The sequence below is a fragment of the Staurois parvus genome, unplaced genomic scaffold (genome assembly GCF_062004578.1).
Source record: "Staurois parvus isolate SC_StPar_1 unplaced genomic scaffold, SC_StPar_1.0 ptg000422l, whole genome shotgun sequence".
Classification (NCBI taxonomy): domain Eukaryota; kingdom Metazoa; phylum Chordata; class Amphibia; order Anura; family Ranidae; genus Staurois; species Staurois parvus.
In genome coordinates, this window is record NW_028318218.1 from 8,641,962 (window position 1) to 8,658,407 (window position 16,446).

The following is a 16,446-nucleotide window of genomic DNA, read 5'->3' on the forward strand; positions in this document are numbered from 1 at the left end:
GCACCTATATTGCACCTGTACTGCACCCATACCGCAACTATACTACACCTGTACCGCACCTGTACTACACCTATACTACACCTGTACCACACCTATACATACCTATAATGCACCTGTACTACACCTATAACGCACCTATACCACACTCGTACTGCACCTATTCTACACCTGTGCCGCACCTGTACTATACCTGTACTGCACCTATACTACACCTTTACCACACCTATACTGTATCTGTACTACACCTGTACCGCACCTATACCACACCTGTACTGCACCTATACTGCGCCTATACTACACCTGTGCCACACCTGTACTGCACCTATACCACACCCATACTGCACCTCTACTACACCTGTACTGCACTTATACTACACCTGTACTACACCTGTACCGCACTTATACTACACCTGTACCGCACTTATACTACACCTGTACTACACATGTACCGCACCTATACCACACTCGTACTGCAAATATACCGCACCTGTACTACACCTGTACTGCACATGTACCACACCCATACTGCACCTATGCTACACCTGTACCACACCTATACTGCACCTGTACAGCACCTATACCAAACCCATACTACATCTCTACTGCAACTATACTGCACCTGTACTACACCTATTCTGCACCTGTTGTACACCTGCACCACACCTATACCACACATGTACTGCACCTGTACTACTGCTGTACCATACCTATACTGCACATGCACTACACCTGTACCTGCACCTGTACTACAGCTGTATCGCACCTATACCACACCCATACTGCACCTACACTGCACCTGTACTGCACCTATACTACACCTGTACCACACCAATAACACACCTGTACTGCACCTTTACTGTATGCTGTTTACTAAAGCTGTTAAGTGCACCATGACTTCCTAAAGGACCCCAGTAATATCCAGTAGAAGAGCATCATAAGGACTGCCCTCCCTTAAAACCATCCTGCAAGCCCCCTCTGTCCTCTTCTCTCCTTTTCATAATTTCTGTGGACAGTGCACATCCAGTCAGTCTTGGCCTAGCATAGTTGCCAGTAATGCACTTTGGCAGTATAGTTTCTGTGATCAGTAAATCAAGCGTTATCACTGCTCACTTCTGCAGTCCAGGTGACCTTGCTACTGTTTGTACTGATCTGGACGCCAAGCAGTAGATTTACTAAAACTGGTGCACGCAGAATTTGGTGCAGCTCTACATGGTAGCCAATTGGCTTCTAGCTTCAGGTTAGCTTTGGCAATAAAACCTGGAAGCTGATTGGTTTGTATGCAGAACTGTGCCAGATTTTGCACTTTCCAGTATTAGTAAATAACTCCCCAAGTGACATCCTATGCCTAGTTCTTATCACCAATCACCCTGTATGCTAAATTATATTTTTATCATTGTTAATCCATTTCTATGCTTACTTCGTTAGCAACCATATCAGGTGCAATATATTGCCTGTACAATCTGGCCATTTCCCCTAGGCGAGTCAAGGCAGATACGTTCAAAATAGATAATCGGTAAAAACTGTGTCAAACCAAAATGGGACCTAAAAAAATGCTGTATTTGTAGGTAATGATAATGTTCACGAAGAGGGTCATCAAAAAGAGTGTGCAACAAGTCAATAGAGATGAAGGACCCCCCTGTCTGAAAGTCTGCCAGTCTGATAAGGGCTTGGTCATACCACAAACGATATGCCAGTGGGTACGAAAAAGCTGTGGCAAAATTCGGATCCCCCAAAAAAGTCGACCCTGGAGGGGCAGGGGAAACAAGACCCAATTTAGATTTATAACGGGACAAAGTATCAAAGTTTGAAACACTATAGTTTGACAAGGAGCATGATGGGATATCAGCCCATAACAAACCCGGTAGATAAAATGGGCATTTCTCCTGAGATTCAAATCTGACCCAGGGAATTGGGGATTTAATAATGACCCATTGCGCAACTTGGGAAAAGCGGGCAGATAAATAGTAGAGCCAAAAATTAGGAAGACCTAAGCCCCCTGACCGTTGCGACTTGTACAAAACTAGAGAAGCAAAGCGGGGACGTTGATTCTGCCAAATAAATGTATTAACCGCCCGTTGGAAATGATCCAGAAACGATTTAGAGACCGAAATTGGGAGCACTCTAAATAAATAGAGAAGTTTAGGCAAAATGTTCATTTTCAGGGCTGTGATTCTACCTAGAAACGAAATGGGGTACCTATGCCAAATTTTGAGCAAGGTATGAAGATGGGACACACATGGAGGATAATTGGCTGCGAACAGTCCAGAATTCCGGGGCGTAAGATAAACACCTAGATATGGAATCCGGTCCATGGCCCAATGAAATGGGAAAGAACCACGAAGGGACTCACTCAAGGGCTCAGCAACATTGATGGGCATAGCTACCGATTTGGAAAAGTTAACTGTAAGACCTGACATGGATGCAAAATCATTTAACAAGGAACATAAATTGGACAACGATACCAATGGGTTAGTAAGAGAGAGTATGACATCATCAGCATACATACTGTGGGAACTCGCTTCAACGTGGTAGAGCTTTCAAACGCAAACAGCTACTCGCTTTCTTTTTCAGGGCCTTTTTAGCCCACTTTTATTTAAATGAAAGTTCAAACATAATGCTTCCCACGCAAGGGGGACCACCAACAAAAAAAAAAATTCAGCCTCCTGGCTTACACACAGTTCAATGTCTGTCTCCTGCAGACTCTTCCCAAATTATACCCCTAGCACACAGCTAGTCTGGCTTCCACCTCCCCTAGGTGAAGCCCACCTGACTCCTATCTGCCGGGGTGGAGCCCTGCCGACTCCTAGCTGCCGGGGTGGAGCCCAGAACCCTGGTCCTGACTCTCTCTAAAGGCCTGCACACACCTGTGCAATCAGTCTCCTGGCCTATCCCAAAACCTGGTCCCAGGATTGGAGATTTCATCCCTCCCAGATCTCTTTGAAATCTCCAGGCTCCAGATCCCAAAACAGACCTTACAAACAAAGGAGGAAAATGAAAAGCCACTTTCCTCCATATCAAACACTTACCCTGGAGCCCCTCAACCTGCCTTGTTGAGAATCCAGGGTGACAGATCGCCACACTGTCACAATACATAATTTGAATTGAGAGACTAAGAGCGGGTACCCCAAGATATCAGGTTGTAACCTTATGGCAATGGCCAGGGGTTCTAGAATTAATGCTAAAAGTAGGGGTGAAAGCGGGCAACCCTAATGGGTTCCCCTGCCAAGGGTAAAAAAATCAGAATTGCAGGCAGGCAGTCTAATCCTTGTTTGGGGGGAATTATATAAAGTCTGTACACCTGAAATGAATTCTTCCTGAAATCCCACCCGCTGTAAAACTGAAAACATAAAAGGCCAAAGGACACTGTCAAAGGCCTTGTTAATGTCTAGACTTAGTAGCAAGACTTCTTTGGAATACAAATTAGTATCTTGTATGACATTTAAAGTAAGTCATATGTTATCCGTAATGAGCCGATTGGTAAGGCGAAACTAAGGAGGAGATTATAGGGGCTAGTCTATCTGCCAAAATATGACTAAAAATCTTTAAGTCATTATTTATAACAGAAATAGGTCTACAATTTTGCGGTAAAAGGTGATCTTTCAGGAACTTAAGCAACAAAGACATATTGGCTAAGAGCATCTCGTCAGGGAACTTATCCCCCTGTAAAACCCTGTTAAACAGCGAAACCAAATGTGGGGCAAGAAGAGGGGCAAAGTGTTTATAATAGCTGATCGAGAACCCGTCCGGGCCCGGGGCCGTGGAACTTTTCAAAGAGGTAATTACCCGGCTGACCTCCTCCACTGTACATGGGGCATTAAAAGCTGATGTCTAAGAGGGTGTGAGAGAGGGGAAAGGTATGGAGTCAACCCAAGAAGTAGTCGTAGGAGGAGTGACCGTGTGGTGGTGGTGGGGGGGGGGGGCTAACAGGGAGGAATAGAAATCTGTAAAAATATCCAAAACCTCATTTGGCAATGAGGAAATAGTACCTTTTTTGTTACGTAACTTATAAACATGCGGGGGAAGAATTGAGTGATTACGTTTACCCGCAAACAGTGGAGGTCAAATTAGTATTTAATAAAAAGAATGCCTTAGACCAATGCAGTGCTTTCTCAGTTTTCTGAGAGATTAGAGTGTTTAACTTCAGGCGCTTTTGTGCTATCATGTGCTTGTTCAATAGGGACAGGTTACCTATATGAGTTCTATAGTGAATTTCCAGTTCCCTAGTAAACATCTGAATCCTCTGCCAACATGCTCTGTTCCTAGTAGCCACCGTGGAAATGAGGCGGCAACGAAGAACCGCCTTGTGAGCCACCCACAGCATAGCCGGGGAGGTGTCAGAGGCATTGTTTAACTGAAAATACTCCTGAATTGACGTAGCTACTTCCTGACGAGGGTCAGGATCTGCAAGCATAGAATTATTCAAACGCCAGGAGTAAGGGGTGTTTGCAAGGCCTATAAAAGTAATGGACAACGCTACAACATTATGATCAGACCAAGTACACAGATGAATACCTGCATCCATGGAGTTGGCCAGGATGATCGGACAGCAATAAATATAATCCAATCGTGCACAGGATTCATGAGGGTGGGAGTAAAAAGTATAGTCCTTAGCACCAACATTATGTGCCCTCCGTCAGTTGTAATCAATCTATACGTTTCGTAAGGGATTTCGGAAAAGCTGGGGAGAGGGCAAAGAGGAGGAGCTCCTATCAATCAACAGACTGGCCACCAGATTGAAGTTACCACCCACCAACAGATGGGAAGACAGGTACTTGTCAAGAACGTTGAAAAAGTTTAAAAAAAGGTTGCCTGAGCCGGATTTGGGGCATAAACATTTGCTATTGTAAGTTCACAACCTAAAAGAGTGCTCTTAATAATAATGAACCTACTCTCCGGGTCACGGTAGAACTGCTGAACTTCTAATGGGAAAGAATTGTGGAGGAAGATCGCCACCTCCCTTTGTTTGGAGGAGTGCAATGTGTAGAAAGCCTGTTTATATGACTTATGAAAGACTGTAGGGTGTTTATGTGCTGCAAAGTGAGTCTCTTGCAATAAGAGAATTTTTGCCCCTAGCTGTTTATACTGAAGGAATGCTGTCCTGCGTTTATGTGGTGAATTAAAACCCTGAGCATTATGAGAGAGGCAGTGGATCACCATTCTTGAAAAAGTATCAAATAGCCCATGAAAACATTATTATACGTAAAAGGAATCATTGAAAAAGAATAAGTCAACCTGGAGGGAGAAGAATCCAGCATTCAGGAGCTGCCGCAGCGTATGGCTCGGCGCAGGAGCAGACGCAGTGTGCCGATTCGCACTGGAGTGCAGGCACTAGGTCCTGGGCGGCCGCGACGACGGCGGAACTTGCGCATGCACACTTGGGACCACAGGCGCGCGCCTGGCACCAATGACAGTGCAGGGCGCGGTATTTAAATCCGCTCTGCACTGACACTGGTTGCCGTATGTTCTTATCTGCTTGTTCCTGCTCCTGTTACCTGTTGATTGATTGTTGCTAACCCTGATTGATCCTGACCATGCTGTCTTCTCCTGCCCCGACCCCTGGCTTGCTTGAGCTCTCTTTGGATGCCCCCCATTGAATCTGACCTCCCGTTACCGACCCGGCCTGTCTGACCACGCTTCTGCTCAGCCATCCATCCATCCGTCCTGCACGGACCCATTTGCCTCTTCACGTCAGGCTCTTATCCAGCAGATACCTCTGGCGGATCCCTCTACCACGGGTGGGTGTACTCAGGGGCCGCGACCTGGTCTCTGTCTGCTCCAAGTCCATCCCCACCATCAGGGGCCCTGGTGAACAAGCAGACTGGGACTTAGACTCCGCGCTCTGGGGAATGCTATCCCGTGGGTTGCTAGAGGTACCGCCAGGCGGCACATTACACCAGCACTATAACCAGAAAGGTTAAATCTGACCTTCTTATTCTTATGCAATATCCAAACTACATAATCATGGCAAGGAGACCAATTACACCATGTATTACAACAGCCATGTACCAAAAAAATAAAATAAAAAACAAGCAGAAATAGCAATGAGGCCAAAAAGGCCCCTATAACAACAGTAATAGAAACAAACCATGGATAAGTAGACAATTCGCCCAACCTGAAAAGACAGAAAACCATATTCTCCAAGGACCAACAAGACCCAAAACACATGGAGAGCAGCGTAGCAACACCACAAAAGGGCAATATCTGCGCAGACCATGTTTGGCAACAGGGTGGGGTAGCATTGCACCAGCCTCCAGAGAACCGGCCTGCAAGCAAAAAATTTAAGAAATTTGACCCGCATACAGTAGGCCAGTACAGCACGTCAAGGGATATGGGAAGGCAGCCTGAACCAGACAGACTTCACAAATAATCAAATACTAAGAACCTGTCCCATATGACAATCAGATGCGAAGCAGGATAGTATATAGAGATGTTCACTGTCAGCCCACTTCATGTCGAACCCTCCACCTGTCACGACGTGGGGATGGAGTGTTCCACATAGAAGATATCCGTGGGGTTGAAGGTAGGCATTGAGGTACGGCAGCTTCTGCGATTCCCAGCTTCACCAAGATTTCCTGTCCTTCCAAAAGATTAGTAGCCACGTACGTGCTTCCATTGTGAGGAACGATGAGCTTAAAGGGAAAACCCCATTTATAACAAATACGAGCCAAAGAGAGGGCCGCAGTGACCTCCTTCATCTTATGCCACCTCTCAAACGTGGCCCGAGAGACATCTGGGAATATTTGGAGAGGAGAACCCTCCAGGGATATCGCCGGGGTGTTGCGAGCAGCCCTAATAATGTCCTCCCTAACTAGGAAATCTTTCATGCATAAGACTATGTCTCGAGGCGGTTTATCTGCAGAAGGCTTGGGACGGAATGCTCTGTGCAGGCGATCAAAACCGAAGGCTTTAGTGTCCTGATCTGGGAGAAGAAACCTGAACAACTTAAGCATGGCCTGTGATAGATCAGTGACTGTCTAGGAACCCCACGGACGCGTAGATTAATTCTGTGATTACAGTTATCCATATATTCCACCTGTGCTTGTAATTGATTAAACGCAGAATATAAAAGCTTGTGATCTCTGGAAAGTTCACCATAGGCCAAACTGAGTTCATCTTGTTTAGTTTCTAAGCGATTCGTTCTGGCCCCAAGTGCAGCTATCTCCTGAGAAGGGACATTAGTGCTCTTATGAAGCTCTGATTGAAACTTAGCAGCCAATTTAGTGTACATAGTATCCAGGGAGTTTTCTAAATCCCCCTTTGTATGCTGTTGAGGGTACTCACGGTCCTGTGCAGAGGATAAAGCTGCTGTGTCCTGTGAGAAGTGTGAAGGGGATGCTTGGAGGCACACAGGGTGCACTAGCTAACACTGAGTACACTACACTTGGAGGTATGGGTACACTAGGGGCACTTAGAGACATGGGGGCACACAGGGTGCACTAGATAACATTCGGTGCACTAGGGACACTTGGAGGCATGGGGGCATACAGAATACACTAGATAACACTGGTTACACTAGGAACACTTGCAGACATAGAAGCACTCAGGGTGCACTAGATAACACTGGGTAGATTAGGGACACTTGCAGGCATGGGGGCACACAGGGTGCACTAGATAACACTGGGTAGACTAGGGACACTTGCAGGCATGGAGGCACACAGGGTACACTAGATGACACTGGGTACACTAGGGGCACCTGCAGGCATGGAAGCACACAGGGTGCACTAGATAACACTGGGTAGATTAGGGACACTTGCAGGCATGGGGGCACACAGGGTGCACTAGATAACACTGGGTAGACTAGGGACACTTGCAGGCATGGAGGCACACAGGGTACACTAGATGACACTGGGTACACTAGGGGCACCTGCAGGCATGGAAGCACATGGGGTGCACTAGATAACACTGGGTACACTAGAGACACTTGGAAGTTTGGAGGAACACAAGGTGCACTAGATGACACTGGGTACACTTGGGACACTTGCATGGAAGCACACGGGGTGCAATGGGGACACTTGGAGGTATAGGGGCATACGGGTGCACTGGATAACACTGGGAACAAAGGAATTGGCCAGAGACTATCAGCATGCTACAGGGGATGGTAAGAGGCTGCTAACATACTAAGGCGATGGCCAGGGTCTGTGTGTACGGTACAGGGGATTTCCAAGAGAGTGTGGAGATACTATAGGTGATGGTTAGAATCCATGGGCATAGTATAGGAGATTTTTAGAGAGGTGTTTAGAGATGTGGTGTATAATGTGGTGACCCAGAGATTATGTGGGATCAGGATGTTTGTCCCATGGGATAGATGACAGGTATATTTAGTAACTTGCAGAGAATTCTAAGTGAAATGTGACACACTGTATATCATGTGCTGTATATCAATATGCAGATTGTGGGCAGGAAGGCATACCTCCCAACTCTTGAACTGCAGAATGAGGGGCACTTAAGGGAGGAAGTGACCTGCGGCGTTTATAGTGCACCATGGCAAAATGCGTGTGGCCAAATGCTTAACAGTGGAAGGGGCCTAAGGGGCGTGGTTAAACAAAACCCAGGCTTCCTTGCACCTATAAAATATGCTTTGATAGCTGTGCCACAAGCAAGAGTCTTATGGACACAAACTCCAGCACAATCATTTAAAAAAAAGAATAAAAAGCTTCCATTACAAATGGTTTTGCACAAACTGTGGAAGAGTGCATTACACAAAGTGTGGAAGGATTCAGGAATGCGTTATTTCCAGAGTGCAGGATTCAGGAGTGTGTTTCATACAGAGTACCAGGATTCAGGAGTGTGTTTCATACAGAGTACCAGGATTCAGGGATGCGTTACGTACAGAGTGCAAGGTTCAGGAATGTGTTACGTACAGAGTGCAGGATTCAGGAGTGCGTTTCATACAGAGTGCAGGATTCAGGAGTGCATTATGCACAAAGTGCAGGATTCAGCAATGCGTTATGCACAGAGTGCAGGAATCAGGAGGGCGTTTTATACAGAGTGCAGGATTCAGGAATGCATTATGCTCAAAGTGCAGGACTCAGGAATGCGTTATGTACAGAGTGCAGGATTCAGGAATGCATTATGTACAGAGTGCAGAATTCAGGAATGCATTATGTACAGAGTCCAAGGTTCAGGAATGCATTACGTACAGAGTGCAGGATTCATGAATGCTTTATGTACAGAGTGCAGGATTCAGGAATGCGTTATGTACAGAGTGCAGGATTCAGGAATGCGTTATGTACAGAGTTCAGGATTCAGGAATGTGTTACGTACAGAGTGCAGGATACAGGAATGCGTTGTGTACAGAGTGCAGGATTCAGGAATGCGTTATGTACAGAGTTCAGGATTCAGGAATGCGTTATGTACAGAGTGCAGGATTCAGGAATGCGTTATGTACAGAGTGCAGGATTCAGGAATGCGTTACGTACAGAGTGCAGGATTCAGGAATGCGTTACGTACAGAGTGCAGGATTCAGGAATGCGTTACATACAGAGTGCAGGATTCAGGAATGCCTTATGTACAGAGTGCAAGTTTTAGGTATGTGTCTCATACAGAGTACAGGATTCAGGAGTGTGTTTCATACAGAGTGCAGGATTCAGGAGTGTGTTTCATACAGAGTGCAGGATTCAGGAATGCATTATGCACAAAGTGCAGGATTCAGGAATGCATTACATACAGAGTGCAAGTTTTAGGTATGTGTCTCATACAGAGTGCAGGATTCAGGAGTGTGTTTCATACAGAGTACAGGATTCAGGAGTGCGTTTTATACAGAGTACAGGGTTCAGAAATGTGTTACGTACAGAGTGCAGGATTCAGGAATGCGTTATGTACAGAGTTCAGGATTCAGGAATGCATTATGTACAGAGTGCAGGATTCAGGAATGCGTTATGTACAGAGTGCAGGATTCAGGAATGCGTTATGTACAGAGTTCAGGATTCAGGAATGCGTTATGTACAGAGTTCAGGATTCAGGAATGCATTATGTACAGAGTGCAGGATTCAGGAATGCGTTATGTACAGAGTGCAGGATTCAGGAATGCGTTATGTACAGAGTGCAGGATTCAGGAATGCGTTATGTACAGAGTGCAGGATTCAGGAATGCATTACCTACAGAGTGAAAGTTTTAGGTGTGTGTTTCATACAGAGTGCAGGATTCAGGGATGTGCTACATACAGAGTACAAGATTCAGAAGTTAGGTACACTGCAAAGACACCAATTACCACTTGCCATCTTGAGGATTTACCCCCCTTCCTGACCAGACTATTTTTTGCGTTCCGGCGCTACATTACTTTAACTGACAATTGCGCAGTCATGCAACACTGCACCTAATTTATGTCCTTTTTTCCCATAAATTGAGCTTTCTTTCGATGGTATTTGATCACCTGTGCGTTTTTTATTTTTTGTGCTATATAAAGAAAAAGGCTGACAATTTTGAGAAAAAAACAATATTTTTGACTTTTTGCTATTAAACATGTCCAGTAAAAAAATTTAAAAAATCAAATTTCATCAATAAATTTAGGCCTAAATGTATTCTGCTACCTGTCTTTGCTAAAAAAAAAAATCCCAATACATGTAAATTAATTGGTTTATGTGAAAGTTATACAAATGGCAATATATACAGGTATACTGGAATTTTTTTTTAATATACTAGTAATGGCAGTGATCAGCAATAATAAATAAATAATAAAAAGCACTAACACTGTACTAATGGTACTGGGCACGAAGGGGTTAACATCTGGGGCGATCAAAGGGTTAGCTGTGTGCTGTTTTACTGTGTGCTGTGTGTGTGTCTTTCACTGTGTCAGCTATGCAGAGCAATAGAAAGCAATGTGCAGGAGCTGACGGGAGAGATCTGTATTGTTTACATACAGGTCTCTCCCCTGTCAGTGATACTCGGTAATTGCTGGGTGCCCGCGGGGAATCACCAGCTGGGACCCAATGATCGACAGCCGAGGCCACCAAAAGCAGCGCGCACCCCCTACCCTTAAATATATGTGATTTTGCACAGCCTTGCTACCCTGTAGCAGTATTTCTGCTATAAGGCGGTGGGAAAGCGGTTAAAAAATTGAGAATTTTTATTTTTTATTTTTTTATTTTTTTGCTACCCGGCCACCAACAATGTGCAGGCGAATGGTAGCTCTGGTCAAAGTGACGTAATCTTACATCGTTTTCTATTTCCAGGTGTGCGTGTGCCCCCCGCTGCCCCCTATGCCATCTAGGGAGAGAAGAACGAACACGGCACTACATTTTACACACACGATAGATTAGCACACTTAACTTTTTGTTCGCCCCTTTTAATCTTTTGATCACCCTGCCACACAGCCAGTGCCATTAGTACAGTATCAGAATATAGAATTTTTCACTGATCACTGTATGACTGCCACTAGCGACATCACATAGCGTCAGGGTCAGTTAGCGTTCCTCCCAGCCAGGGTCAACTAGCGTTAGATTGCCCACACACTATTGCTCTCACACTATAGGTCGCTGATCACCGCCATTACTAGTACAGTGTTTGTACGGATGAATACATTGATCAAGAACAGAACTATACTAGTGCCTCCTTTGTATAGTGTCCCCAAAAACACAGTGTTAGCAGGATCTGTTAGCACTAGCGTTTAGCACCTCCGCGGCCCAAAAAAGAGAAAATACCCAGTGAGTGGCAGTTGTGTGGATGAAAATGTCTTGTTGATGTAAGAGGTCAAAGGAGAATGGGCAGACTGATTGCTGCGACATTCAGATGGTAATAAAGTGGCTGGTCAGTGTATATGGCTGACATGGACCAGCAACGTACTGGTACGTCGCTGGACGTTGAATGGTTATACCGGGATGATGCCTGTAGCTACAGGGACCATCCTGGTATCTTTTTTTTTCAGCTGGCGGTTGGCTTTCATGTAAAAACAATTGTAGCCACTAGTAAACTGCTGGATTGCTTTTACAAGCAGTGGGAAGGGACACCCCCTCTCCTCCTGCCGCCTAGCAAGGTTTTCTTGGGCTCTCCCATCCCACCGGGGAACCCAAAAATGCAGTCGGTCAGTTGTCAGCCTGACTGACAATAGAGCTGATTGGAGTCTGGAATGCCTCCAATCATCTATATGGTATACGAGACTAGAAGCTACGAGCATTTCGTCTTTTCAGTTTCACCAGATAAAACATTGCCATTTTAAAACTGGGAAAGCTTCTGATCACAGTGATCTTGGTGTGATCAGATGCTTTAAGGGCAGAGTCTAATAGACCTCAGATTTCTCAGAAAAGATACTGCCTATTGCTATCACAAGGGATATTTACATTTCCTGTGATAACAATACAAGTGATTGTAAAAAAAAAAAATGAAAGTGACAGTGTAAAAATAATAATAAAACGCAAAATAAATCATAAAAAAAAAAAATTCACCCCCACCCCCATCTCTGTGTTCGCACACAAAGGCAAATGCAAGTGGCTGACACCAATACAGTGACACCAATACAGTGATCAGTACTAATAAAAAGCACTGACACTGTACTAATGGCACTGGGGAGGAAGGGGTTAACATGAGGGGCGATCAAAGGGTTAACTGTGTGCACTGAGTGTTACTAGGGGGTTGTGCATTGGTTCTTCACTGTAAGCACACTGCTCTGGATGGCTGTGCTTTGCTTTGCACAGCCATCCAGAACAGTGTGCCTGAGCTGACAGGGAGGAGAACTGTTTGTAAACAAAACAGTCCTCCTCCCCATTGGAGATGCTCGGTAATTACTGGGCGCTGGTGGGTATTCACCGGCCGGGACCCAGTGATTGAAAGCCGCAAATGGCGGCACGGGTAGGGTGCGTGTATATACGTGATTTTGCGCACCCATGCTGATCACCACCATTGCTAGTATATTAAAAAAAAATCTTAAAAGTGTGGCATGCATTTGTATTCATCCCCCTTTGCTCGGATGCCTCAACTAAAATCAAGTGGAACCAATTGCCTTCAGAAGACACCTAATTAGTAAATAGAGTCCACCTGTGTGTAATGTAATCTCAGTATAAATACAGCTGTTCTGTGAAGCCCTCAGAGAATTGTTAGAGAACATTAGTGAACAAACAGCATCATGAAGGCCAAGGAAAACATCAGACAGGTCAAGGATAAAGTTGTGGAGAAGTTTAAAGCAGGGTTAGGTTATAAGAAAATATGTTTGAAAATGTCAAGGAGCACTGTTAAAGCCATCATTCGAAAATGGAAAGAGTATGGCACAACTGCAAACCTTTCAGGACATGGTTGTCCACCTAAACTGACAGGTCTGGCAAGGAGTGCATTAATCAGAGAAGCAACCAAGAGGCCCATGGTAACTCTGGAGGAGCTGCAAAGATCCACAGGTCAGGTGGGAGAATCTGTCCACAGGAGTGGCAAGAAGAAAGCCATTGTTGAAAGAAAACCATAAGAAGTCCCATTTGCAGTTTGCAAGAAGCCATGTGGGGGACACAGCAAACATGTGGAAGAAGGTGCTCTGGACAGATGAGACCAAAATTTAACTTTTTGACCTAAAAGCAAAACGCTATGTGTAGCGGAAAACTAACACCGCACATCATCCTGAACACATCATCCTGAACACATCATCCTGAACACACCATCCTGACCGTGAAACGTGGTGGCAGCATCATGTTATGAGGATGCTTTTCTTCAGCAGGGACAGAGAAGCTGGTCAGAGTTGATGGGAAGATGGATGGAGCCAAATACAGGGTAATCTTAGAAGAAAACCTGTTGAGTCTGCAAAAGACTTGAGACTGGGCAGAGGTTCACCTTCCAGCAGGACAACGACCCCAAACATACAGCCAGAGCTACAATGGAATGGTTTAGATCAAAGCATATTCATGTGTTAGAATGGCCCAGTCAAAGTCCAGACCTAAATCCAATTGAGAATCTGTGGCAAGACTTGAAAATTGCTGTCACAGACGCTCTCCATCCAATCTGACAGAGCTTGTGCTATTTTGCAAAGAAGAATGGGCGAAAATGTCACTGGATGTGCCAAGCTGGTAGAGACATCCCCAAAAAGACTTGCAGCTATAATTGCAGTGAAAGATGGTTCTACAAAGTATTGACTCAGGGGGGCTGAATACAAATGCACACCACACTTTTTAGATATTTATTTGTAAATAATTTTGAAAACATTTTATCATTTTCCTTCCACTTCACAATTATGTGCCACTTTGTGTTGGTCTATCACATAAAATCCCAATAAAATACATTAACGGTTTTGGTTGTAACATGACAAAATGTGGAAAATATCAAGCGGTATGAATACTTTTTCAAAGCACTGTATACCAAAATTGGACAATAGAAGATTGAAAAAATGTTGCCTGATCTGATGAGACTCGATTTCCCTAGAGATGGTTGTGCGTGAAAATCCCACTAAATCAGCAGTTTTTGAAATACTCAGACCAGCCTGTCTGGCACCAACAAGCATGCCACGTTCAAAGTCACTCAAATCCCCTTTCTTCCCCATTCTGATGCGCGGTTTGAACTGCAGCAAGTCATCATCACCATGTCTAGATGCCTAGATGCATTCAGTTGCTGCCATGTGATTGGCTGATTAACAGTTTATGTTACCAGGTAATTGAACAGGTGTGCCTAATAAAGTGGCCAGTGAGTGTGTAATATAGATAGATAGATAGATAGATAGATAGATAGATATTAATAACTGTCAGTAGGTGTGTTGATCACTGACAGTCCATGTACTGTGATCATATTCACAGTTCACCCCAGCACCCCCTCCTTCATACTGTCCATCTTCTACAGGTACTCCCGGGTCTGAGGGTGTTCAGAGTACTGGTGTGTGGTACCATGGCAAGTCTGAGCCACTAGGGGCCCCATGAATCCGGCCCCCATATACTACCCCATCCCTGACTCCTCACTGTCACTGTCTGCTCTGGTTGTGTTAATAAAGGTAGTTCATACAACACCTATGGATTCTGTAACCATGGAAACTAACCACCAATCACCACCAAACTCTGGGATATATATGTGAACATTGATCAGTTGAGACCCTAAAATGCCAGGCGCTTGTATGATGTATAGCCGGGATGGTATGGGGCATGGCGGTGATCAGGACATTAGCATGAGGTATGGTGGTGATCAAAACGCTGGTATGGCAATAGTCAGGATGCTGGTATGGGGTATGAAGGTGATCAGAACGCTGGTATGGGGTATGAAGGTGATCGGAACGCTGGTATGGGGTATGGCGGTGATCAGAACGCTGGTGTGGTGATCAGGATGCTGGTATGGCTTGTATGATGTATAGCCGGGATGGTATGGGGCATGGCGGTGATCAGGACATTAGCATGAGGTATGGTGGTGATCAAAACGCTGGTATGGCAATAGTCAGGATGCTGGTATGGGGTATGAAGGTGATCAGAACGCTGGTATGGGGTATGAAGGTGATCGGAACGCTGGTATGGGGTATGGCGGTGATCAGAACGCTGGTGTGGTGATCAGGATGCTGGTATGGCGGTGATCATGGCGCTAATATGATGTATGGCGGTGATCAGGGTGCTGGTATGGGGTATGGTGGTGATCAGGGTGTTGGTTTAGGGTATGGCACTGACCAAGACACTGGTATGGCGGTGATTAGGACATTGGTATGGTGTATGGCGATGTTTTTGTGCGCACTGGGACAGGCGACAGGGGCTGGCTGCATTACTTATTATGGATGGTGCGCGCTCTGTGAGCTGTGCAGGAACCACCAATGCGGAATGATGCACAGGTACGTTAGCCCGCATCGGCAAAGTTTCCCGTCCGCCATCTATATTCAATGAGCGGATGGGAAGAGGTTAAAGAATCCAAAAGATAGCCGTCAGACAAACAACTTAAAAGACTGCCCCTCTCGTTGAATCGTTCTATACACACCTTCTTCTTGTTTTCCATTTCAGTTACTACAATTTTCCAAAAGACAGTGCATACCAATCAGTCTAGGCCTAGCACAACTGCCATGAATGCACTCTGGCAGTGTAGTCTTGTATTTGGTAGCATGAGTTTTATTACTGCTCACTGCTGTAATTATGGTGGCGCTGCTACTGTTCATGCTGATCTGGAAACCAAATGTTATCTTGTTCTTAGTCCTTACCACTCATCAGTCTGCATGCGGAGAATGTTATTACTATTATTGATCCAATGCTATGCTTGCTTTGTCATCAACTTGCTTAGAGACAATATATTACGTTGCTTTTATTGACTCACTTAATGCTTTTCTTTGACAGGGTTTTACTGTTGACTGCCAAGTGCTACCTCAATGGAGCATTCTGTGTTATTGAATGACCAAACACTCAACCCAGTGTATCAGAGGGGTAGAGGTTCTTGAGGAGGTTGAGGAAATGAACAGAGGGACCCATTCTAACAAGCGGCTCCTACAGGGGTAGTGCTACATATATAATACAGCTTGCTTATAATTCATCTTTAACATTTTGGACAACTTTTTTTGCGTCATTCGTGTTTTCTTCTTCCTTT

General features: G+C 45.0%; 1 protein-coding gene across 1 annotated transcript in view; it reads left to right on the forward strand.

Moving 5' to 3' along the window:
- Positions 1–16,446, forward strand: part of LOC149454644 (hydroperoxide isomerase ALOXE3-like) — a 105,557-nt gene that overhangs the window by 38,342 nt on the left and 50,769 nt on the right. Inside the window, exon 3 of the mRNA XM_089687302.1 lies at positions 16,200–16,354. The gene's annotated coding sequence lies outside the window, so the exon portion shown is untranslated. The remainder of the gene's footprint in view (positions 1–16,199; positions 16,355–16,446) is intronic.